The sequence below is a fragment of the Canis lupus genome, chromosome 30, assembly GCF_011100685.1.
Source record: "Canis lupus familiaris isolate Mischka breed German Shepherd chromosome 30, alternate assembly UU_Cfam_GSD_1.0, whole genome shotgun sequence".
Taxonomy (NCBI): domain Eukaryota; kingdom Metazoa; phylum Chordata; class Mammalia; order Carnivora; family Canidae; genus Canis; species Canis lupus.
In genome coordinates, this window is record NC_049251.1 from 35182881 (window position 1) to 35210452 (window position 27572).

Consider the following 27572-nt stretch of genomic DNA (forward strand, 5'->3'; position numbering starts at 1 on the left):
CTTATAGTTTTAGCTACTACATTTAGAAATATGACCCTTCTTGAATTAACTCTTGTGAATGCTGTAAAGGAGTGGTCAAATTTCATTTTCTTTTCCGTACAAGAACCCAGTTGTTCCAGCACAATATGGGGCAAAGAATGACTTTCTTCCATTGAATTGTCTTGGCAATTTGTTTTTGAGAATCAGTTGACCTACATATATGTGAGTCTCTTTCTAAACTTATATTCTTTTTCATTTTTCTTTTTTTACATAAACACCACACTGTCATGATTACCATAGCTCTGTAAAGTCTTGAAATAAGGTAACAAAGCTCCTTAAACTTTGGCCTTTCCAAAATTCTTTTGGCTACTCTAGCCCTTTGCATCGCCATATAAATTTTAGAATCAACTTGCCAATTTCTATAAAGAAAATGACTTTAGGGATTATTATTGAGATTGTATTGAATCAATAAATGAATTGGGGGAGGTGGACATCTTAATAATATTGAATCTTCCAATTCATAAATATGAGATATCTCTTCATTTATTTAGATCATTTTTCAGCAAAATTTTGTGGGTTTCAGTTTAAATTTTATTCTGAAATTTCTTTCTAAGCATTTCATTTTTTATATCTTAAAGATATTTTAAATTTTCATTTCTAATTTTTTGCTAATATATAGTAATATAATTTATTTACAGTTGATCCTTATTATTTGCAGATTTCTGTATTTGCAAATTCATCTCCTTGATGAATTACAAAATTTATTTGTAATTCCACCCAAAATCAATACTCAAAGTGCTTTCATGTTCATTCACAGACATGATCAGAATGATGAAAAATTTGAGCCACTCAAAATGAGCATGTTTCCAGCTGAGGTCAAGGAAGACAACATTCTTTTTTCAGTTGTCATAATGTAAACGAAGTGCCCTTTTTGTGGTATATGGAGTGTCACCTTCGTTGCATTATTATGTTTTTTGAGGATGACTTGTTTAAAAAGTGCCACCACCACCCCCACCCAACCCCCGCGCAGGATAGGCTGAACTGCTTTCTCATGTTCCTAAGCACAAGAAAGTTGTGATGTGCCTTATAGGGAAAATACATGTATTAGACAAGCTTTGTTCAGGCACGAGTTATAATCTGTTGGCCATGTGTTCAATGTTAATAAATCAATAACATATATTTTAAGAGATGTCTGTAAAAAAAACATATGTAAACAAGGTTACATATTGATTGATTGATAAAAATGTGTTAAGAGTCTCACAGGAATCTAACCCTCTAGTTTCTTTAGGAAAATGTCCAGCATTCACTAATTCATTGTTCGCAACTACTTAATAGAATATAGCTACAGTGAATAATGAGAATACACTATATTGACCTCATATCTATGTTCTATGTTCTATTAATCCTGGCAGTTTCTTTTGTGGATTCCTTAGGATTTTCCATATGAAAAAGCAGTAAGTCTACAAACACAATGTTACAACTTCCTTTCTCGTCTTTACACCCTTTATTTCTTTTTCTTTATTTATTGCATAGGTGAAGACTATGAAGACTAAGAGTGTTCGTCATTGTTCCTAATCTTACAATAAAAGTGTTCAATATTTTACCATTATAAGGTTAACTATGGGTTTACATAGACAGCCTTTGTTATGCTAAGGTAATTTCCCCTTAATTCTTAGTTTTCTGAAACACTTTAGCATGAATAAATATTGACTTTTATCAAATATTGTTCGACATCCATTAAAATAATCATATGACTCCTTTCCTTCATTCTATTAATGCCATTGATTACATTGATCAATTCCTAATGTTAAACCTACCTTGCATTACTAGAATAATAGAATGATATTCTTTAACATATTAGATTTTATTTACTGGTATTTGCTTAAAGGTATTTGTGTCTATGTTTATTAAGGATATTGGTCTGTAATATTTTTTCCGTTGCATCTTTTTCAGGTTTGGTATTAAAATTAAGCTGGCCTCATAGAACAATAGGAAAGTGTTCCCCTCTATTTTCTGAAAGAAGAACCATATCCTTTGAAATATATTCTAAATTTCCATATGATTCATTCTTTGACTCAGAGATTATTTAGAATTGTTTCAATCAGTTTCCAAGTATTTAGCCCCATTATGTGAGTAATACACCTTTTCATGTCCTGTTAGTATGTATGTGATGTCACCAGTATTAACATCTGAACCAAAGTTTGGCTTAAAGCTCCATCTTATTTCTGAAAGGTGACTATAACATCTGTATATATCATCTTAGGTCAAAATTCTTAAGCATGTTATTCAAACCATCTATCTTTTTCTTTTTTTCCCTGAGTTTGGTGCATCAATTATTGGAAGATTCAAAACCTACCAGTAAGATTGTGGATTTGTCTATTTCTCTTTGTGTTCTATTACTTTTTGCTGTATGCATTTAAGGGCATGCTTTTAGGTGCATATAAATTAAAAACTGACACATCTTACTGGTGAGATGATGTTTTTGAAATTATGAGGTAATTCTCTTTCATATCTAGAAATTTTTTTGCCTCAAAGTCTATTTTGTTCAATATTAATGTAGCTAAACTAGCTTGCTTTTCATTAAGATTTGAATGAGATTTTTTATGCTTTAATTTCAATGTTTTTATATCTTTATGTTTTAGGTGGTATGTTTCTTTTACACAGCATGTAATTTATATTTCTATCCAATCCAACAATATAGCATTTTAAAAGGTAAATTTTGTTCATTTATAATTGCTATAATTATAAAATTGAGTTTAATCACTTCAATTTTTGCTTTTACTTATTTCACCTATTCTGTTTTGCAATTTTTTTCCTTTTCAATTGCTTCCCTTTGAATTACTGGGCATTGTTTAACTGTAAATTTTCCCTGTATGGATTTAGAAGTTATACACTCTGTTTCTATTTTTTGAGTGATTTCCATAAACCTTACAATATATATATATAATATAAATATATTTTATATTTACATAATAGACAATGAACTGAATGCTAAGGGTAAAATCATCACCAATTCAATAATTTTATATAGACTTACTAATGTATACACCTAATATTCACACTTTTATTTCTCATCTATTCATGTCAAATCATTTTACATGATTCCATTTACCCAGCATATTTATTTTCTTTTTCTTTTTTTTTTTAATTCTACTTGTAGCAAGAATTACTATCAAACTCCACTCATTGGGCCAGAGACCCTTGTGGTGTTAGCGAAAAGACTTGCCCCTCATGTAGCACACTACCTACACTTGTGAGTTCATCGGCCAGCCAGTGGCCTCAACTCCAAGCTCTAACAATGTGCAGCATATTTATTTTCTTATCCTTTATTTGCACTGAAATCAGCTCACTATTTAAGTTTATGTTATTTGCATTAATTTAATATGTTCATCATTATTCTTGAACTTCAATAAGCCATTTTTGTGATTTGAGGCTAAACGCATTATAATAGAAATGATGAATACAAATTAAGAAAACTCACTCATTCAATAGGTATAGAGTACTTATGAGTATATGCCAGGCACTGTGCTGTGGCTAGGGATTTAAAGTAAGCAATATTTGTAGTCATATGGACAATAGAATGTGAATGATAAGAAGCTATATTCACAGGACACTTGGGTGATTCAGAAGTTGAGCATCTGCCTTTGGCTCAGGGTGTGATCCCGGGTTCCTCTGCCCCTCTCTGTGTGTGTCTCCCATGAATAAATAAATAAAATCTTTAATTAAAAAAAAGAAGCTATATTCACTCAGAGGAATTATATCGACTCAGTCTCAGCAGAAAACAACTGATTGGAACATAGATAATCTTTAAGAATATAAAAAGGAGAACATTTCTATACTTCTATGAAAATAATTAATTTTTTGTTCCAAATTTGTGAATATATATATATAAAACAAGTTTTAAAGTGTTTTGACCTCTCTGAAACTACCAAACTATCTGCAGGCCACTCCTTCAGACTGCTAGGATCCACCAGTAGTCTAGAGAAAAGGGTTTGAGAAATAAACATAGCTGTGTTTTTTAAAATATTCCTTTCCAGCAGAATTTTGGCTGGTGGGATTGACTTCACTTCCTTGCTCTAGGATGGGCCTTGTTTGGCATAAACTGGTTAACACGGTTGCGTGCCTCTTGCTACAATCATTGTGTACTGAGTGAGACCTAAGCTGACCAACATACGGAATTTCTATAGCAGCAGTAACTGGCTTAGGCAGGTCCAATCAGAGAGAAGTACAGTTTTTGTTTTGTTTTGTTGATTTGTTTTGTTTTGAATGGTTAGGAGTAAGACAGCTCTCTCTCTTTTGCTCTGAATACAAGAGGTACAAATGTGAAGCCTGGAGCTTTTACAACAAATTAATACCATAAGAGAAACCAGCCACACCCAGGAGAGGAAAGCTCAGAAATTAAAGAGAAATGGAAACGGAGTCCTATTCAAACCATGCTTGAAGCTTCCTCTACAGCTGAACTTTTACATTGTTGGGTGGCATCTGGGGCCTGAGCCAGGAGGATGCTAAGGCTGGAATCTGGTATAATCTCCAGGTTATTCACTCATGTGTCTGGTGGTTGATCCTGGCTACTGACCAGGACATCCACTGGGTGTTACCTAGATACCCACTTATGGCCTCTGCAAGTGGTTGACTGGGCTTCCTCATAGTATGTGGGCTGGGTTCCAGGAGCAAGCATCTCAAACTCTATCATCTTTTCTGACCTTGCTTTAGAAACCACATAGCAGGACTTGCAGATCTGAGATCACATAGATTCAGCTCTGGACTGGTGGAGTATCAAAGTCATATCGTCAGAAAAGCATACAGAATGGGAAATCATGTTCCCACCATTTTGAAAACTATCATTTGCCACATACATCATCTTGTCTCTAAAGTCTTGGATGTTTTGTAACATTTCCTTCTACCTTTTTCATCTGGCTAAACCATACTCTTCTGGGTAAGTTGTCCCTAGCAACATGCACACAGCACCCTTATATTTCTGTAATAGAGTTTACTTATCACTTACCTGCTTATGTCTTCCATCAGTCTGTGCGTTCCCTGACCATGTTGTCTTCGTTGCTGTATCTCTAGCACATATAGCAAAAGATATAGATGAGTAGCAAAGCTTTATCCAGGGCTTCATGTAGTAAACTAGTTCATTTAAATTGGATCCTAATTTTAGCAACAACCCTCCATTTTTGCCTTTTAATATCCTCACATCCTGCAGTTTTAAGCACTTTGTGCTGACACCACCAGGTGCACCTTCCAGATGCAAAGTTCAGACTTTTATAAGCCAAGCAGCAAAGAACATTCTGAGCTACCTCATGGTGGCTGCTTGGCAGCCAACTGTTCAGTCTTGTAAGCATCACCATGTGTGCACAGCAGAGTGAGTGTAGAAAGGAAAAATATGTAACTCTAATACTAGTGATAAGTGAAACCCCACAGCTACCACAATAAAGATGGAAATCATTAAGGATGTTGAAAATGTCATAAAGAACAAGAAAAGGACAACATGTAAAGAACATATACAAAATGCTGAAAATACATTATCAAAGATGAAATCTAAAAGACAGGGCATTACAATGGATTTCATAATTTTTTAAAGCTTTCTGGGAATGGAAGCCCCTCATAATACATAAATTCTCCTGTTGAACTTTTGCTTTTCTAGCAGACATATAGGGACATATTCTACCTTAAAAGAGTGGACCACCTATCCTAAATAATATGCGAAGCTCTTAATTTGATTACCAACCTTGGAGGTCAAGTTTAGCAGTGTATCTAGGCTGAGATCTGATGTTGAATATGGTGACAGCAGGATATGTAATATGGAGGAGGAAGACCTGAAGACTTGGTGTATCTGTGCCTGACATAAACAGTCAAAGTATCTTCTAAAACATAAGCAAAAACCTACTGACAGGGGCAGCCGGGGTGGCTCAGTGGTTTAGCTTCGCTGTCAGCCCAGACCTGATCCTGGAGACCCGGAATCGAGTCCCATGTCAGGCTCCCTGCATGGAGTCTGCTTCTCCCTCTGTCCTGTGTCTCTGCCTCTCCCTCTTTCTCTCTCTCTGTCTCTCACGAATAAATAAATAAAATCTTAAAAAAAAAAAAGAAAAAAGACCTACTGACATGACTCAGGGGAACATTTCCCAAAGAACTGCCTGAGGTTGCCCATATCAGAATCGCATGTGGGAATCTTACAATCAGATGCCTACCCCCATCCCCTTTATTTGGACCAAATCCCTGCAGGTGGATCCCAGCATTTTTAACAGGCTCCAAGACTACTCTTGTTCATACCAAATTTTGAGACTAATGCTTTGGTAGATGGTGACATTGGAGCCATGAGTCCTCTGGCCTATTCTTGAAGTCTAGAAAGAAGTCCACTTTAGCCCCATCACCATGAGAAAGTCAATCCCCAGGTGATAGAAGCCCACCCACATTAACAAGAAGAAATAGTTTACAACAAGAAAATAAGAAGAATCCATGGAAAGTTTTTGTAATCAGCTTTGAAAATGCCAACTTTATTTATGTATTTTCAAATGTCTGAGGCCTCTGCCTTTCTCCTCAAGCTGACTTGGGGATAGCAGGACTGGGTGATCATTCTTCCAACAAGTTTCCTTGCCACAGTGATCATGCAGTCCATCTGACTAGAAAACTGAACTATGGGAAGAAACTGGTGGCCAGTGTCAGAGCATCTTGTAAGATTGTGATGCAGAGACTGAAGGCTTTGTGTATTTGTAAGAACAGTAGCACTCTGGCTTCCAACCTGTGGAGCGGACTGCTGGCAACAATGGAAATGGTGACAGGATAGGCCTGATAGCCATGTGTGGGGCGAAATGAGACCACTGACTTCCAGCTAATCCCTAGCACTTAATGTACGACTGCAGAGATCTTCAACACCACAGATAATGGGAAGTGACATCCAGTAGCTGAACTTATGAAGCCTATTACTCTAAGATGGCCAAAAGATGGACATGAAGATGCTATAGTAAACATTAGATCAAGGACCAATGCCCAAAGGAATCAAGCAAAACTGAGAAGGAAAATATGACATTAATCCCTAGAGTTTAGTTCTTCATGTGATTTCAACTAAAACCACTCAAATTCTGCTGGTTTTTTCTGTAAGTGAATCTGTGGCTTATATTTACAATATTGGAAAGAAACTGTATGAGCAAGTTTCTCTATCTTTCTGTCTCCTCCTATTTTTTTTCCCTTACTGTCTCCACATCTCTCCCTGCTTCTCATATCTTGCTTGTAAATCCTTTCTCAAAATCAATCACTTACTTCAGATCTATCATCTCTGCCTCCATTTTTCTCCCTTTATTTTTGTCCCACGTGTTTCTGTACTCTCCTCACATTTTCCCTGCTCCACCCTCTCAGTGTTCTCTCTCTTTGCACACTTCTCATCACCAAGACACATCTCCCTCCCTCTCATTCCATTAATCTTTGTGTCTTTCTTGCTTGTTTCTGGATGTTTCTAGCCACTGCCTTTCTACCTCAGTCTTCCCAGACCTCTTTGGCCATTTTTAAAAATCTCTGTATTGACCTTAATCTCTATGAAGTTATCCTCAGGAGTATTATGTGCCGAGGGAAAGGAAATAGTCTGACAAGTAATGTCTTAAGCCCTATGGCAAAGAGAGTAGAAGCATGTTACATCCGATTTGTCTCCTGCTAGACTGTAAATTTGTCAAGGTAGGGACAGTGCTTGGGCTGTACATCCACCTAATGAACTGGCTGTTGTTACTGAAGAAAGTCTTCATATCAGGAGATACCATCGCTATAAGAAGAGTAGGGTACAGCAGTACATCTTTAAATTTAAAAAGCATTGGAAACCATGGTTATTTTTTAAAGTCACATTTTCTAGTGCAAATGGCTGAACAACAGCAGTAGAACTTTTGCTCATCTTTTACATGCATCCTCCCAAGGCCACTGTTTTAATCTACTATTAATCTATTTTAATCTAAGTAAAAGATAGCTAGCTGCTTGTGTTTGAAAGGGGGGGTATCTGAATGAGCTTGGAATATCCTGTTGTCAGCAGAAAGGAAGAATCTTATTCTAAAAAATGTTAGGGGCAATATCAAAAAGTCAAAGGCCCCAAATTTAAGAGCTTCCATTGACCAAGCTGTAACAACTTGAGCACAAAATAGTATTGTCATCATGGTTGCCTGGAGCAAATTGAGTCTATGAAAGAACATGGACTCATAATTATTCTCAAAAGAGGAACATTAACACAATGGGTCCAAAAATATAGCTGTAATGCAAAAAAATGGATAACCAATTATGGATTTGCTTCTTATTAATGAATTTTAACAAATGGCTCTTGTTTATATGTGGATATCTTATTTCCCCCCAAATCACTATTTTTTATAAAAATATACAAATATTTATGCATTTTTTGAGAAAAAATATAGTTATGGGACTAAGTAAACCAATAATCTAGGAAAAAACAAGAACTATCAAGAAGAGAGAGAACTGGTTTGGTTGGCACTAGGATTAACATATAATAATTTAAGTGGAAAGAATATCTAACAATCAGCATCAGTGAGCACACAAAATTACCAAGTAGGAGGAAGTTTAAACATGGTCTTCCAAAAAGATGAACTAGTCAAATGTTCCAAAAAAGAAGAATATACTACCCAGACCCAATGCCCAATGCCTTATCTCATAGGAAATGAAACAACTGGATGGCCCTACGCATTTTAATAAAACACCAATAAGGAATACAGGACGTTTTTTAAAAGATAACAAACCAAGTCAATATATCATACTGATAGGACCTTGGGTTTTATAAATCTGGCAAAGTGAGACTTAAAAGTACATCATTTCCTGAAAGACACTAGGTCGTAAAAAAATAAATAAATAAATAAAATCCAAGTAGAGGTGTGACTTTAAAAATCATTTTTGTGGTTACACCGGAAGTTAACGCAGCCTGGTGATGAATCCTGTGCCTAGACCCAAACTGGATCAGCCAATAACCCAGATCCTACAGCCTTGGCTGAGCTGAGCAAGTATACTTTTTCTTTCAGGTCTAGTAATATTACTCCACCCCTGGGAAGAAATAAAAATATATTACTGAAACTCTAGGAAGATATTAAAGTAAGTATACTAATATCCCCTAGGAAGGTATAAAACAAGCACATAAATTATCAAAGAAATGAATAAGTCCATTGTTCTGAGGATTTAGAATACATTCAAGTGTAAGTATAATAATAAGCTTTGTAGTCACTGCATTTGTGGAACTTTTGTGATGTTCGAAGTGTTCAAGAGTCAGCCATAGCAAGAATGTAATTGCATTTTAAATGATTTACGAGAATTTAATCAAATATAGCTTAAATTTTCAAGCTAATTCATCTTTTCAATAGTTCTTTATCAGGTAGGTGAGCTCAATAATTTGAGCATTACACAAAATGCAATTTCCCAGTTCCTGACAGGAAAATTTAAAAAACCCAGGCTGTGAGGTCCTTTCCCTACCTCTTCCCCTTCCCGAATCATCCCAGAGGAAATTAGAGACAGTGATTAAAAACATTTGTTACATGTTAGAATTACCCAGGGAGCTTTAAAAACTATTGATAATCAGGGGTCCTCCTTGGAGCAATTGTATCAGAATCTCCAGAAACGAATCTGGGCACCAGCTTTTAATAAATACTCTCCAGGTCCAACTAATACGCAGCCAGGGTTGAGAAACTGGGAGAGGAGGAGAGAAGTGCAGAGTCTGTGGAACTAACAAAAACTTTGAGAAGGCCTTGAGGAGACCAAAGACAGTCGCAAGCTGGTGCAGAGGCTCGTGGCAGTATGAGATGGGGACATTGCGGGGAGTAGGGACAGGTATGGAGGGTGGATTTTGCTGTTCCCCTATACTGCTTGGGCAGGAGCTTTTCTGGCCCTATCACTTCTGTGGAATGGGAATTCTCAAAAGCAGCCCAGACGTCAGGTGTGTGTGTGTAGGTCAAATGGAAGTGTTGGGGACGTGGGGAGAACGCCGGGGCAGCTTCTGGACCCTACTAGGTTGAGAATCTGGTCAGAATACAGGACTAGCTGCGTTAAGGATTTACCTCTTTATTCTCTTTCTCTCCATCCCCTCAAAAACAGTGGATTGCAACCTAAGATAACTTGCTTTTTCCCAAGAATTTAAGGGACATTCTCTGAGTGGAGGCAATGCCTGGTGAAGGAATGGAAATGGTACTAGTCTGCAGGGTCTGTCATGTGTGGTATTCTCATTCTTAGAGACCTTTCCCAGTCTTCTCCACGGAGAGTCCTAGAGATCGGTATCACACAGACTGTGTTCTCTGACCACAACACAATTATGTTAGATATAAATTACAAAAGAATAATTTTTGGACAATGATTCCCCATGGGCCTCATATGGTTCTGTACGTCTTCCAAGTAGAGACATTGTCAGCTTTTGTTCTGGATTTTATTTTCAAGGGTATTCATATAAGCAAATGGCCTTGGAAAATAAAGATTAGTATCTCCCTCTTTGGTACAGGGCAAGTTTCTTTGCTGTCCAGGAAAATGAAGAAGATGTCTCCTTCTGGGGCACAGAATGGGTGGGTTGGCTTATACCTCCTTATAAAGGATCAGAGTTTCCTCATCTCAGGGCCCCTCAACTGTGCAGGTGTAGCATCCTCCTGGACCCACATATGCATCACCCTCGTGGGACTTGGAAAGCAAGGTGAGTCAATGAGAAAATGAAGTGATTAAGTCCTTTGTTTTGATCTAGGAGGCTCATGTCTTCTGCCAGAATTTTTGAAACTGTGACTGGCTGTCTTGTTAGCTTACACGTAGGGTAAATTCCAAGACTCTTCACGGTTCTTACTAATAATTTTTAAAAATCCCCAAAGTCTGGATATGAAAGAGGGTATAACTAAATAATCTTTAGAATAAAAAGGAACTCGTGAGTATATTACAGAAAACGGAATAAACTGAAAGTATTTTAAGTTAAATTTTACGAACAATAGCTAAAACAGGATTTGGAGGGAAATTTATAAATTGAAATAAATTTATCAGGAATCAAGAAAGATTGAAAACTAGTGAGCTAAGGGTTTAATTCAAGAAGAAGTTAAAAGAAAATTAGAGTAAAAGTAAATGAATCAGAAAGAAGGAAATATGAAGGGCAGAAATCAAAGTAAACAACAAGAAAAACAGAAAACAAGAAAAACAACAAAAAATGCACTATATAATAATAACAACAAACAACGGAGATCAGCAAAATTAAAAGCTTTTTTTTTTTTTTATTTATTTTTTTTTTTAAGATAAGCAGGAAAGTCTTCTGGAAAGACTGGCCAAAAACAAAAGAGAGATCATATAAAGAAACAAAATGGAAAATGATAGAAAGGAAATAACTGCAGATGCATAAGAAGTTCTAAAATAATAAAATGTTATGAATGACCATAGGGTAGCATATTTGAAACTGTAAATGAAATAGATTTTGTTCTACACGATGGTGTATAAACTAATCTACAAGAATATCTTGGGATATCACTGACTCATCACAATGGATACCTATCAATCAGAGAAGTGCTGCCAGGATGCCACACTGGTGCATCCCAGCCAAACAGCACCTCCATATTTCTGAGATAAAAATAAAATGGCCAGGGACACCTGGGTGGCTCAGTGGTTGACCATCTGCCTTTGGCTGGGCGTGATCTGCGGGTCCCAGGATTGAGTCCCGCATTGCACTCATTGTGGGGAGCCTGCTTCTCCCTCTGCCTGTGTCTCTGCCTCTCTCTCTCTCTGTCTCTCATGAGTAAATGAATAAAATCTTCAAAAAATAAAATAAATAAAATGGCCAACTGGAGAAATATACATATCAAATAGGCCAGTGAGCATTAAAGAAGAGAAATGGTAGTCAAAGCTTTCCTCTTCCAAAAAGCCAGAAACCTTTGCAAACTTTTAAGAGACAGATTAATTGCCTATCTCAGGTATTCTCAATGGGATAAAAATTCATTGGTTTTTGTTGAGGGACAAAAACATCTTAGATATCAAAAGAGTTTGTGGTCCTTTAGAGTCACAGTACATAAACAGATGTACAGGGTGTCTGAGGTATTAAAATTTCATGGTGGGGTATTAGAAAAAAAAAATCTAAAAAAGCTCCACGAGGAATGGGAGGCTACAATGAAAAAAAAAAAGTTGAGACACTCCTTAATTTTCTTCAAAAAAATAGAAAAACAGCAAAAACTTCTCAGATCATTTTAACATTTTAAGAGACTCTTAGAACTTTGAATCCAAAACTGAACAAGAACACACATATGTATATATAGCTATCCTCTGGTTTTGAAAGTTCACATTACATCGCTTTGCTTTTATGAAAGATCTACATTAGTATCTGTTTCGCTAATGGAAAAAAAATCCAAAGATTGTCACTTTTACAAAAAAAAAAAAGAAAAGAAAGAAAGAAAGAAAAAAATAGCATTCAGTGTTGGTTTTGCAGCAGCATGCACCCCAGGAGCAGCGAGGGTAGCCCCACCAAGCTTCTTCCTTGAAACTACACTTAGCATCTCAGCATCAAGTCACCATAGCTTTGAACTGTGTCTGTGAGCATCTGTGCTTTATCTCGATTTATTTTTGTGCATTTGTTAGCAAGATGTGTGCTAAGCTATCAGAAAAGCCTAAGAGAGGTTATTTTTGAGGTCTGAAAATCCTCAAAAAATTTTCCATATAAATTAATGGTAATTGCTTCTTTGCTTTATGCCATTTTGGCATATGAAAGATTTCATAGTCATGCTCTACTGTTGGATAGTGGGGGAAACCTATATTTATATACACATACGTAGGCATTTATATTCAGAAGTGAAAAATGCCTCTTTATTTATACAGAGTCATGTTCAGTTATAAAAACGAGTGCAAAACTCCACCATAAATATTAGATAAAGGAATCCAACAGAGTATTAAAAATATATCATGGAACTAGCTTAAACAATGAGAAAAGCTGGACAAAATATGTGAAACAACAGTTTCAAGATATTGGAAAGATATACAGAAAGATCAGGACTGTGATTCCGAAGAAGAGGTAAACCAGTGTAATGAGTCTTTCGGCGTTCTGCTTGGAGAACAGAGGGGATAGCAGAGGGGTAGGGAGTTCTCAAGCAAAACACAGTGGTCTCTCTGAACTGGGGGGCAGAGACTTGAGTTCTGGCGTCTGAGGTGGCTGGAAGTTGTAGGGCAGAGTTCCAGAGAGGAGAGAACTACGTGGAAAAACAGCTCAGTCTTTGGTTAACAGTAAGACGTGTAGACAGAATGAAATGCTTTTATATTTATAGGCAGTGTGTGTCTATATATATGTATGCATATATGTATACATATGGCTATAATATTATTAGAAGGTAAATTGTAATAATTTTTAAGAGATTTTATTATTTTATTATTTTTAAGAGATTAAGAGATTTTATTATTTTATTATTTTTAAGAGATTAATTAAGAGTAATTATTTTTAAGAGATTTTATTTATTTATTCATGAGAGAAGAGAGAGAGAGAGAGAGAGGCAGAGACAGAGATGCAGAGGGAGAAGCAGGCTCCATGCAGGGAGCCCGATGTGGGACTCGATCCTGGGGCTCCAGGATCACACCCTGGGCTGAAGGCAGGAGCTAAACCGCTGAGCCACCCAGGGATGCCCGTAAATTGTAATAATTAAAAGTGTTTACTGTTACCTCTGAAACAACCACTAAATACAAAACAAGAGTTACACATAATAAGTCCTCAAAGAAGAAAAAATGGATTCATAAAAAATTCAGTTAATCCAAAGGAAGTCAATAAAATAGGGAAAAGTTCACGAATAACAGAAGGAACAAACAGAAACCAAAGAGTGAAGTGGAAGCATGTCACTAATGGCATAAGGTGCAAGTGGTCGAATCTAAAGGCAGAAAGTGGATAATAAAACATCATCCAACTATATGCTGCCTACAAGCATACGCTTTAAATATAAAGACACAATAGATAAAAAAAAATAAAGGAACAAAAAAGATATACCAAAGTAACTATCAAAATAAACCAAGAGTGGTTATGCTAACATGAGACCGAATAGAGTTCAGAGCAAATCTTAGCAAGGATCAAGAGGATCATTTCATAATGATGAAAGAGTCATTTCACCAAAGGACATAAAATGTTTTTGGACCAAGTAGCAGAGGATCAAGATTTATCAAGGAAAAAAACCTGATAGACCTGAAAGGAGGAACTGGCAGTTACAATTATAGTTAGAGATTTCAACATACTCTCTTAATATTCATAGACTAAGTAGAAAATCTGTAAGGACACAGAAGACTTGAAAAACACAATAAACACTATAAACCAAAATCACTTGTATATTTATAGAGCACTCCCCCCACAAAAAAAGTATTCTTTTCAAATGTACAGGGACACTATACTGAGATGTAAAACAAGCCTCGATAAATTTAAAATCATTCAACTCATTCAAAATATTTTCTCTGACTACAATGGAACTAAATCAGAAAACAATATGAGAGAAATGCCTGAAAAAAGTCCAAATATTTGGAAACTACTATACTTCTAAGTAACCCATGGATCAAGGAAGAAAACAAACATAATATTAAAAAGTATTTTGAACTAAATGAAAATGAAGACACAGCACATCAAACAAATATTGTAGGGTGTTGGAAAAGTAGTGCTGAGAGGGAACATACTAGAAAGCTTTCAAATCAAAGACCTGAGTTTTTACCTTAAAAAAAGTAGGCCAAATTAAACCTCAAAATCAAAGAGGAAACCAATGAAGCCAACCGTTTGTTTTTTAGAAAGTCAACAAAATTGATGAATCTCTCATCAGATTAAGAAAAAAGAGAGTACACAATTTACTACTATTGAGAAGAAGGAAGCAACATAATTACAGTTTCAACAGACGTTAAAAGGACAACAAGGAAATACTATGAACAAATTTACACATGTAAATTTGAGAACATAAATGAAATGGACCAATTCCTTTAAAGACACAAATTGCAAAAGTTCATTCACAAAAAAAAAAAAAAAAAAAAAATGGATAACCTGGATAGCCCTAAATTAAAGAAATGGACTTTTGGGGCTCCGTGGTGGCTCAGTTGGTTGAGTGCCCAAGTCTTGGTTTCAGCTCAGGTCATGATCTCATGGGTCATGGGATTGAGCCCCGCATCAGGCTTTGAACTCAGCAGGGGTCTGCTTGAGGATTCTCTGCCCGTCCCCCCACTTGTGTTCTCTCTCTTTCAAATAAATAAATAAATCTTTAAAAAATAAAAATAAATAAACTGACTTTTTACTTTAAATCCTTCCCCCAAAGAAAACTCTATGGTCAGATGTCATCACTAGTGAATTCTATTACATATTTAAGAAAAAAAATATCCCACTAATTTTAAATAAACTCTTCCAGAAAATTGAAGAGGAGAACACACTCTCCAATTTATTCTTTAACATTATTCTGATACCAAAACCAGACAAAGTCATTATAAGAAAGAAAATTACAATCCAAAATCCTTCATGAACATAGATTCAAAAAATTTTTAGCAAATCAAATCCAATACTACGTCAAAAGATAATACGTCATGACCAAGAGGTTTGCATCCCAGGAATGTAAGGTTGGTTTGACATTTGAACAATTAAGCAATGTAATTCACCACATTAAGGAGAAGAAAGGAAAAATGAGATGATTGTCTGAATAGAGGCAGGAAAGGTACTTTGTGCCATCATTCACAGCCTCCCCTCCAGGCCCCCAGACAGGGGCAGGGGAATGTCAGGGAAGAGGATCCCTGACAATCTGGGGTGTGACAAGAGTCATTCCTCTGCATAGACATCCAGATGGTTCCTGCATTCTTGCCTCTGGGCTGGCTCCAGGGAGTGGACAGCGAGGGCTCTTCTCCACCTCATTACCAGCACTTCCCAGGCCTGCCCTGTGTGATTGGCCCCACCAGCTTCCCAGTCCATCAGAATTTTAGTCCCTAGTCTAGGCTACTGGTTTCATCAACGGACCTGACAAAATTGGATTGTAGGGTTTCTGGTAGCTAGATGCTCCTTCCCCAGTCACTGGAACTGACACACCCACCCCCCTCCATCACCACTGAGCTACTCCCCCACCCCATTTGCTTGATAATGGGTAAGTGGTCATTTTAGGGCTTTGCGATATGTCAGATGAATAGTGTTTACCCTTCAACCCTCTCGACTCTTTGGTCATCCTAGATGCCCTACAAAAGTGGGTTTATAATTTAGTTTCCATGTGCTCGAGGGCCAATGCCTACCTTCTTGCTTTTACTCTCAAATCCCACATAATTTTTCACATGGTTATCCCCATACTCTAATATTTCCACTCGTGCACTCTGTAACCCAAGTTCATTGTTAGCATAGTTTCTCCAGTGAGGAGAGGGAGCCTGCTGGCAAGACTGTGGGAAGAGGGCTGCTGCTTTACATTATAATTCCTGGAAGCACTATTTGACTTTCAAGACTGTATAGGTATAATTCTTTTATAAAATAAAGTTAAATCTAAACCGAAAAAAAAAAATAAAGACATAGTGTGCTTGCTGCTCCTCCCCCTCCTGGGCCTAACGCAGGCATCACTAATCCATAAGGGCACTCCTTTCTGCTGACCCACAGCCTCCCAACCCCTCGTGATACCAGGCAGGCATGGTATCAACTAGAGTTGACATGAAACCAGTTTTCCAGTCCGGATCAGTCCCATTAGCTCTGCAAACAGATTTTGCTTTTGCTTTTCCAGCCCTGTCTTTGTGCCTTTTCCAGAATGACTCCAAGCTCCAGCCCCCTGGCATCATCCACCATAGCATAAGGTATATACTGTTCCAAACCAAGCCATGCCTCACTGCCCGGGAACCTTCTCTGGCCACATTTTATGGTCTCTCTGCTCACTGGGGAGGGGGATTGGACAGCTATAGTGTGCCGGAGCAGAGTCATTTCGAGAGCTCCAAACAGCCCATTACCCCTGAGAGAAGCACCCATTGGGAATAGTGAGAGCTGCTGATGGGACACCTTAATGCTTCAGAGTTTCTTAATCCTTTCTTGTTGGTCACAGAAAGTGACCTTTAACCTTTCAACACCTTCCTCTTTAAGAGGAGCAGCACCTGCCTACAGCCATTCCAGGTGGTTGGTCTATACCAGGTAGAAAGACCTTGCATTATATGGGGTGGATGTGGCCCAGGGAAGGTTACAGCTGTGAAAGCTGTTACCCCACGCTCCCTCCCATCAGGAAGAGCACTGACTTTTTTTTTTTTTTCTATTTCCCCTTGAAAATCTTGAGTCTCAGAAGCAAAGCAATCAATCACGTTGTCAACACAAATAGGCCTCATAAAATTCAAAGTTAAAGTCAGCACTGACAGTTTCTTCACCCATAAAATGAGGGGGTTAGACCAGATAATCTCTAAGGGTCTTTCCAGCTCTCACGTCTAGTGACTTTACGGCTTCAGTCAACAATATAAAACAAGAGTGGAAAGCAAAAGACGTCCTCTAAAATTTAGCACGAGTTCTGGAGAAAAAGAGTTGATTTGAGAGGCCCAGATGAATTCTGAAATGGAGCGAGATGATAAGAATGTGCTTGTAAAATGTATCACCGCCCATGTGCCTTCCAGTTGGCTCTGGAGAACTTCCAAACAGTGGTATCTGACTGATAAGCATCTTCCTTTGTTAATGTAACCATGGTTTGTTGTGTTTGCCAAAGGTTGGAAGAAAATGAGCCAACAGCTGGAGGCCAGAAGTTCCCCACTCCTGCCCTATACATCTAGACCCTGGGCGTTTACATTTTCTATTACATTGCAAGGCAGTAGCTCTAATTTTTGTCTCTTTGTCCTCTGTGACCATGAAACACCATTTCTCCATGGCAATGAGGGATGCATTTACCTTTACCAAACGTGCTAAAAATCCTTCCTAGAACATGCTGTAGCAGGAGTTCGCTTGCAGTTGGGAAGGTTCAGAATGTATCCTGTACTAGAGTAGCTTGTTCCTGGAAGGCAAACACTCCTTGAATCCAGAGATGAAAGAGATCCCTTACAATAAATGAAAAAACCATAGGGAAGAGAAGCTGGTCTTAGGGTTGGCATAGAATTCAGGACCACCACGTTGGGAGCCTGTGGCACTGAGATGGGAATGGAGACCTCCAGGAGAGTATGGCAGCCCTTGGGAGCATTCGGAAGGCACAAACACGGTAGGGAAGGGACGTGGAAGGAGGGCAGGGAAGAGCCCCTGCAAAGTCAGGCACCAGGAGAAATGCTATTGACAGGTCACCTCGTGGTCCTCATAATAACCTAACGGAAGGTGGTGTTTTTATATCCACTTTGTAAATGAGGAGATAGAGGGGTGGAGTCAAAGCCACTTGCCTTGCATCCCTTGGAGAGGCTTGCCATGGCCTTCTGACTTGAACAGAGGCTGAGTTAAGTCATCAGAAATAAGACCCCTGTTCAGCAAAGAAGCAGCATGACTGAGTGTCTGTTTAGATGTGAGCAGCTTAGGACAATGGGATAACTTGTGGTGTCAGTATTTAAAGCAGGTCACTCAGGAGTGGTTGTGAATTTTTAGCATAGAACTTCAATTCATTTATTCATTCTACATATTCAGTGAAAGTTTTGCTAGAGATATAGCTGCAAAAGCAAAAAGAAAAAAAAGAGAGAGAGAGAAAGACTAAGATCTGTGCCTACCTGGAGCTCCTGTCCTAGTGGGGAGGCAGATAATAAATAAGACAAAGGGACACCTGGGTCCCTTGAACCTCGGATTCCTGATTTCAGCTTAGGTCATGATCTCTTGTTTCTGGCAGAGGGAAGGGCAAGAGTGCACCTGCTGAGTCTGAGAAACCACCCGGAGCCCCCGTGGCTAGCTGGGAGGGAAAAGGCAAGGGAAGTGGGTGGACCTCCCAGACCTCAAAGGCCATCCCAAGGACTGAAGCTTTCCCTCCATGTAGGTCTGGAAGTCTCTGGAAGGTCCTGAGCGCAGGGTGACCCCATCTGACTTCTGTTTCAACAGTGTCTGCATGGTTTCCATGTTGGGGTCCATGGTCCGAGGGGCAAAGGTGAAGCAGAGAGAGAATTGGGCTGCAGGTGACAGTCGATGGTGGCCCGGTTGGGCGGAGAGCGGTGAGGGGGTGAAAGTGGTCCAACCTAAGCATAGTGGGAAAATTGGGCCAACAGGGTTGGCTCATGGGCTGGATGTGGGGTGTGAGAAGAAGTGAAGGAGGACCCCGGGGTTTTGGCCAGGAGCTGGAAGTGACTCTCACCTAGTGGGGCAGGTGGGGGCAAGAGAGGAGGAGAGGAAAGGTGAGCTGGGGCCTCTGGTAGGCTTGAGGCAGAGCCGTGGACACCAGGAGGGTAGGACGACTCCACAGAGGCGGGGGCAGAAGGACTGTCGGATCCCACAGAAAGGGCGGGGGATGAGCTCGGAGGGTAGGTGGCTGGATTCTCAGGTAAAGAGCCCAGAGGTGGCTGGAGAGGCGCACAGTGTGCGGTGGGCAGCCCCACCCAGGGCCACCTGCCTGGTACTCAGGGGTGGGGTTCTTTGGGCTAGTTCTTTTCTTTTCTTTTCTTTTCTTTTCTTTTCTTTTCTTTTCTTTTCTTTTCTTTTCTTTTCTTTCTTTTCTTTTTTCTTTTCTTTTCTTTTCTTTCTTTTCTTTTCCTTTCCTTTCTTTCTTTTCTTTTCTTTCTTTTCTTTTTTTTCTTTTCTTCTCCTTTCAGATTATTTATTTATTCATGAGAGACACACAGAGAGAGGCAGAGACACAGGCAGAGGGAGAAGCAGGCTCCCTGCGGGGAACCCAATGGGGGGGCTCGATCCCAGGACCTGGGATCACCCCTGAGCCGAAGGCACACTCACAACCACTGAGCCAACCAGGCGTCCCCAGTTCCTTATTTTCTATTTTCCCTCCTAGCTCCTTTCAGACCAGTGCTGGCCTGTGCCTGTCCACTTCCCCAATACTGGCTTTGAAGCCTATTTAATTTAACGGGCCTTCCAGGGATCTCTTGGTAAGGGTGGGAGGGTACCCTGTCCCCCGTATGGTATTTTTATGTTCATTTTTATGGGGCATTTATTTTTCCTGCTAAAAATATCCTGTGCCTTTCTGGAGGTAGGGGAGGGGGGGTAGTGGAATGGAAAAATTATTTCAGCATCTCGCTTACAAATCTGCTCAGTGGACCAGAGTCCTTACCTACCGTGGGTTTGAGCCCTGGGTTTCCATGCCCGTCTCTGGATGTCCTCACTAACATATTCCAGCCCAGGCCCTTCCTGTTCTAATGAAAGGAAAGCAGTGCAGTCCCTCCCACTCTTCTTAGAAACTCCCTCAGGATGGCCTGGCAGGTTTCTATTCCAGTAGATGGCACAAAACTGGAGTTCATGGAGCACAGTGAGCCTGGCCATCTGTTTCTATGGGTCTACATGATGTCATTTGTCCTGAAACACCCCCAGCCTCACACACACACAGCCCAGATTCTAAATTTGGAAGGAAACAAAAACCAGAAGGGGAATTCCTACTGGGATAGTGTTCTGGGTGTGGAGAGGCACCCAAACCTGGCTTCCATGAATGGACAGATTGAGTCAGTAGACTTTAGAGGGGCACTCTCTTCTCATTGCCTCCCTAAACTCTGTCCTTTGACAAAAAAAAAAAAAAAAAAAGGAAAATAAACTGGGCAAAAGCATTACTATGTGAAATGGGCCTGGGGATTAGGATTTCCTTGGGTCTAAGAGCAATTGGGTCATTACCATTGCATAGTTCAAGGTTGACTTCAGGGTCGTTAATAGATCACAGGGTACTTGAGAAACTGTCTAAAGAGAATTTCACTGTGACCCAGTCTGAGCCAAAGTAATAGCTTGCTTGAGAAAGGCAAAAATAAGTCAATAATGTAGCTGTCGAAGGAGGTGGGCGTAGAGGCTGTTGCATGGAGAAAGGAGAAAGGTGTGGGAAGGCATTTCTATGTGGCTCAGAAGGAAGGGCTCCTCCCTGAGCTTCACTGTGTGCTGTCCCCAGGAGAGTCCCTGAAGTAGCTCTCCAGGGTGAAGAGTGTGACTCTCCCCAGGTCTGGGAACCAGGACTTGGGGCCACCGTGCTGGGAAATTTGGGTTTGGCGAAGGGTGAGAAAGGGATGGTTTGTGACAATATTTAGCACTCCAAGTCAAGTGGGCTCCCTTTAAAGCTTGGTTCAGTAAGGGTCTGCTGCACATGGTGGTGCAGAAGGCAGGGGTGTGGGTGGACTGGGTATGGGGTGTGTTCTGTGTTGCCAACTTGAAGCACTAGCATCTTGATGGTGGTAGCGCATGGGGTCCTCCTGATAGAAAAACATATCCACAGCGAAATCTGGAGGAGTGCTTTACCTTTGGACTTTAAGAAGATAACTAACGGCGACCCCTGGGTGGCTCAGTGGCTGAGCACCTGCCTTTGGCTCAGGTCGTGATCCCGGGATGCTGGGATCGAGTCCTGCATCAGGCTTCTTGTGAAGGACCTGCCTCTCCCTCTGCCTATGGCTCTGCCTCTGTATCTCTCATAAATGAATAAAATCTTTTTTTTTTTTTTAAAGAAGATAGCTAAGAATTTGTTGATGACATTTGAACCTATGCTTTTTTTTTTTTTTTTTTGAGCCTACACTTTCGAATGAGAATTTTATATTGTTGCTCGAGGTATCAGCAGGTTTGATTATAGGGACCTGTGGAGGAGAGTTAACGCAGCAGGCTTGCCGCTGCTCTCTTTAGAAAGAGCAAGGTTGCAGGGTTGCTCGTCTGCTTGCAAGGTTGGCCCTTGGCCAGTGCACTGATTTCTGAATGGATGTGCAGCTTTCTCTAAGTGATAAGCGCTGCTATTTGTACGGTGGTAGTTTACGCCGAACACCTGGGTTCCTTCTGAGAGTCTGCAATACAGTCGGGCACCTATACGACCCGCCTCCAATAAAAACCTTAGACGTTGAGTTTCCAGTGAGCTTCCCTGACAGACAGCACTTCATTTGTGTTGCCGTAACTCGTTGCTAGAGGAATTAAGCTTGTCCTGTGTGACTCCACGGAGAGAGGACTTTTGAAAGCTTACACCTGGTTTCTTCCAGATTTCTCTCCATAGCCTTTTCCCTTTGCTGGGGATTTTGCTCTGTAGCCCTTCACTGTAATAAATCCCATGAGTGTGCTGTGAATGCAACCATATGCTGAATCCTCTGAGTCCTTCTAGCAAATCGCTGACCCTAAGGTGGTCTTGAGGACTGTGATAGAACACTAAACCATACATGCTACAGGGTGGGGTTCTAAAATTAATGCGCAGATTCCTCTGCACTAAATAATTTTAAAAATCCTTTAACCAGGTGGGGTTAAAGGAGGGTGTTGGTTCCAGTCTGGATAGTTTTGTCCACCCTGTTGTTGATGAGCCCTGCTGGTCCTGCCCCATCTCACAGGGTAATTGCTTCCCTGTATCAGGACCTTCCCTCCTGTGTGCACACCAGTCTCAATCTTTTTTTTTTCCCTGTAGCCAGATAATTTAAAAAATTTTTAAAGATTATATTTACTTATTTGAGAGAGAATGAGAGCATGAGTTGGGGAGGTGGGAGAAGGGGAGAAACAGACTCCCCACTGAGCAGAGAGCCAACCAAACTCAGGGCTTGAACTCAGGATTCTGAGATCAAGACCTGAGCTGAGGGCAGATGCTTAACCTGCTGAGCCACCCAGGTGCCCCCATTCTCGGTCTTGATTCACTTATCCCGGAGCAGAGGCAGATCAGAGATGAGGAAGGAGTATTTGAGTCAATCAGTGGTTGCTGCTGGGAACTCCCTAGCTGCTGGCACTTCACCTCCTACACCCGCAGGAGGGTGATCGTGAGGAACCGGCCACAGGTAATGTTCAGGACAGGCCCCCTCAGCAAGGTACGGATGTGCACCTCTCAAGTGTGCCTTTCTCACTGAGGCTTCTCTAGATTCCAAGTTGACCTACTTCTACTTGGTTTCTGCACTTTCCTTCTTTAGATCCGGTAACGTAATCAGGTAACTCACACAAAGTCTTGCTCTGGCCTGTGGGCTTCGCCTTCTGAAAGATGGCAATGTCTGTCCCTGACCTGCTGTGTTGATTTGGCTCTTGAAGAGCAATGTGATCCAAGTTTGGGGGCACTCCTCACTCATGGTCCTTTCCCCCAGCATAATTAGCATCTTGTATGCAGGATTGCTTTCATCCTTGGTGCCTCTTTGGACATCCTGTAGAGAAAAGCAAGTTTGTATATGCATAGAAAGCAGCTTGCCATGCACCCAGTTCTGGGTTCCCATACAGCCACTCAGATGTCCAGGTTTTCCTGGAAAGACAGGTCTGTTTCTCCAGCCTCCCCCTCTTCTGTACTCATACCATACACCCATGGGATATGAGAAGGTGGCTTGGAAGTACATAGGAGGTAATTCTTGGAAATATGGGAGATTCAATTATGTGGATCTTTGATTCTGAGGGCTGGTTTTCTAAAGTTGTTAGCCCTCATTAGCTCGTCCTTGGGAGAAGATAGTTCGTGGGTATAACAGCCCTTATAGGGCCAAAGAGAAATGGGACTCCTGGGTGTGGAGGTGACAGAAATAAGGGAGCAGAGTGTGTAAGTGGCAACAGGATGCATGGGAGTGGTGGGAGAAGGAAGGAGAGAGTGTCTATGGATGAGGCAGTTCCCAAGGGACCAGGAAATCTTAAGGGCTTTTTTTTTTCTTTTCTTTCTTTCTTTTTTTTTTTTTTTTTAAGGGTTTTTTTTTCTGATTGAAGTCTTGTCATCCCACTGGATCAAGGGACCATTCATGATGGTTGACCCTGTGTAGACCCTCATGGCTTGCTAAAGGTGGGTTGTTTAAGTGGCTTCAGATTCAAAATGAATGTTCTGTTTCAGCATGATGGATAGCCTGAGAATAAAACTTTTGGGTAAAGTATTGCCCATCCTCCCAACATGATGAGCTTAGTAGGAAAATCTCATAATTACCACTGCAGGAGGTGCTGGGTGACTAGAGAAATATACTAGAACTCCAGACTTTCCTATATGGAAGCTGTTCCTCATTGTTCACTTCAAGTCTCTTTATCACAGGCATTTGGGGTCTAGGCTTTGGGTTTCATTTAGAAGCTTTTAAGGGGACATGATGTGAAGAGGGTCTCCTTTTATATCCGGAGGATCTGCTCTTCATCTCGAATGACTGAGAGCATCAGGACCCATCATGTCCACTGACACATATTGGCTATGCACCTGGGTGATTGGGGGAAGCCTTAGAATATTGACTAAGACTTGGCCTCTTTTTTTCAGGGAGCTTGCAATCTAACACATTAAGATCGGTAAGTGGGACTAAAAAGATGCCATTTTTTAATACAGACGTCTTTATTATCATCAAATATTCCAACTGGTGATGATGTCATTACCAAAATGTAATGCTTCAAATTTTTAAATTTTTTTAAAATTTTAATTCCAGTGTAGGTAACATACACTGTTACATTAGTTTCAGGTGTACAATACAGTGGTTCAACAATTCTGTACAATACTCCGTGCTTATCGTGATAAGTAAACTCTTTAATTTCCATCATTTATTTTACCCATTCGCCACCCACCTCCCCTCTGGAAACCATCAGTTTGTTCTCTATGATTAAAAGTCGGCTGTTTCTTGGTTTTCCTTCTTTTTTTTTTTTCTTCATTTGTTTCTTAAATTCCACATATAATTGCAATCATAAGGTATTTGTCTTTCTCTGACTTATTTCACTTAGCATTATACTCACGAGAGCCATTCATGTTGCTACAAATGGCAAGATTTTCATTCTTTTTTATGGCTGAATAATAAAGCCTTTGTGTGTGTGTGTGTGTGTGTGTGTGTGCGTGTATATATATACACATTTTCTTTATTCATCTATCAACGAATATTTGAACTGCTTCTGTATCTTGGCTATTGTAAATATGTGTCAGTAAACAGAGGGGTGCATATATCCTTTCAAATGAGTGTTTTTGTATTCTTTGGGTAAATACCCAGTAGTACAATGACTGGATTGTGGGGTAGCTCTATTTCCAACTTTCTGAGGACCCTCCATACTATTTTCAACAGTGGCTGTACTAAGTTTTATTCCTACCGACAGTGCATGAAGGTTCCTATTTCCCCACCTCCTCGCCAACACTTGATGTTTCTTGTGTTGTTGATTTTAGCCTTTCTTCCAGGTGTCAGGTGATATCTTTTTTTTTCTTTTTTTAATAATAAATTTATTTCTTATTGGTGTTCAATTTGCCAACATACAGAATAACACCCAGTGCTCATCCCGTCAAGTGCCCCCTCAGTGCCCGTCACCCATTCACCCCCACCCCCCACCTTCCTCCCCTTCCACCACCCCTAGTTCATTTCCCAGAGTTAGGAGTCTTTATGTTCTGTCTCCCTTTCTGATATTTCCACACATTTCTTCTCCCTTCCCTTATATTCCCTTTCACTATTATTTATATTCCCCAAATGAATGAGAACATATAACGTTTGTCCTTCTCCGATTGACTTACTTCACTCAGCATAATACCCTCCAGGTCCATCCACGTCGAAGCAAATAGGTGGGTATTTGTCGTTCTGTATGGCTGAGGAATATTCCATTGTATACATAGATCCACATCTTCTTTATCCACTCATCTTTCGATGGACACCGAGGCTCCTTCCACAGTTTGGCTATTGTTGTCAGGTGATATCTCATTGTAGTTTTGATTTGCGTTTCCCTGATGATGAGTGATGTGGAGCATCTTTTCATGTATCCGTTTGTCATCTGTACATCTTCTTTGGAGAAATGTCTGTTCATGTCTTCTGCTCATTTTTTAATTGGATTATTTGTTTTCAGGGTGTTGAGTTGTGTAAGTTCTTATATAATTTGGATACTAACCAAAAGGATGCCATATTTTTGAACAGAGGCCAAGTCAGTGAACAGAGTCCCAGTTCTCCTTGGTGGAGGGTTCCATCCTTCCACATTCTCAATCTGCAGACAAATTCGCTCGAAAGACTGTGCAAGCTGTATTACTTCCTCAAAATACTGGCTTTCTGCACCATCTGTAAGTATCTTTTAAGCAGGTCTTCAACAAATGAATTTTAATTTCTCATAATTCAAGTCAATCCAAGATTTATTGAAGGCCTGCAAGGATGGAAAAAATGTGTTCTCTGACCTCATGTCCCCTGCTTTTACTGTCTTGGGATTGGCTGTGAACCCCAAATCATTGCTTGGCAGGCAGCACAAAACCTCCAGCCCCTGCTAGCCATTTAATAGGTGCTTAAGTTGAATTTGGGGGAACTTTCTGGAAAAAAAGAAGCAATTGTCCTAAGCATCCAGGAATATTTTATGCAGCTGTACTCCTAGCCTCTGTATTTCTTCTGGTTGCAAAAGATGACCCATTACTGCCTCTGTTCAGGACAACTTACCATTTGTGCACAGGTTCTTATCCCTTTTTCCCATTTAAAGACTCTGCATCTTTCTTTTGTATCCTTGATTTTTCCATGTCTAGTGGATCATCCCATTAGGATACCAATACATTGTAACATCCCTTCTTATATTTAAAAATCCATCTCTCCTTGACCTCTAACTCCTCCTTTATCTATTACTTTTTTTGCTCTCTTTATAGCAGAACTCCTCAAAACAACTGTTGTTACTAGCTTTACTTCCTCTCTTCCTGTTCTTTCTTTGGCCCTTATCAGTCTCCACAGGAATACTGAAACTAGAATTCTCTAGTCACCAACAACTCCCATCTTGCTAAATATACTGGTCAACTCTTATTAGCATTTATCATACTAAGTCATTTCCTTCTTTGGAGACCCTTTGTTTGCTTGAATTTTGAGGTAGCCCATTCCTCTGGCTTTCTTCTACTCACTTGTCACTCACTCATTCATGCCCTTTGCTGGTGTCTCCTCCTCTTCTTTCCCTCTCAGTTTTGGGGTTCCAAAGGTTTGGCCTTCAGACTTGTTCATCTTCTGTCACTCCTTAGGTGATCTCACCCAGTCTCTTAACCATACTCTAATGTCCCCAAACATTTCTCTAGCCTAGACCTCTCCTCTAAGCCAACCACCTTCCTACCTTGTCCACTTGGATGTTCGCTGGACAGCTCAAAGTCTGCATGTTCAAGATTGAATTCTGAATTTCTTACAATGCCCCTTCCTCATACCTGTCTACTCTAGTTTGCCTCTCTCAATCAAGGGCACCACCACTTACTCTGATACTCAGGCTCCAACCCCTATACATTGTAACTGAGTTTTCTCTTTGCTAGGCCGACACTTCACATCCAAACCAGTAAGCGTACTTGGTTCCATTTGCAAAATACAAGCCAGATTCCAGCACAGCTCAACATCTTTATGTATTTTGATCTTTACTATTGTCTGTTGGGACCACTGCCATCTCTCTCTGGACCTACTCCAGCAGCTTCACCCTTCATCCCTCTTTGTCCTCTGTGCTCTCTCTCCCCCAGTCTATTCTCTCCATGGTCAGCCAGGAGATATTTTATTTTACTTTATTAAAGATTTTTCTTTAACTATTTGAGGGAGAGACAGCAGGAGCGGCGGGGGGAGGCAGAGGGAGAGGGAGAAGCAGGCTCCCCCCACTGAGCAGGGAGCCTGATGTGGGGCTCAATCTCAGGACCCTGGGATCATGACCTAAGCTGATGGCAGATGCTTAACCAACTGAGCCACTCAGGTGTCCCCAAGAGATATTTTAAAAGCACAAATCAAATGTCAAACCCTGCTCAAAA

General features: G+C 40.1%; 1 non-coding gene across 1 annotated transcript; it reads right to left on the minus strand.

The window, feature by feature from the left end:
• Positions 1-3131: 3131 nt before the first annotated feature.
• Positions 3132-3286, minus strand: LOC119866989. The gene has a single exon (XR_005381934.1). It is a non-coding gene; the product is annotated as a small nucleolar RNA SNORA62/SNORA6 family (small nucleolar RNA).
• Positions 3287-27572: the final 24286 nt, after the last annotated feature.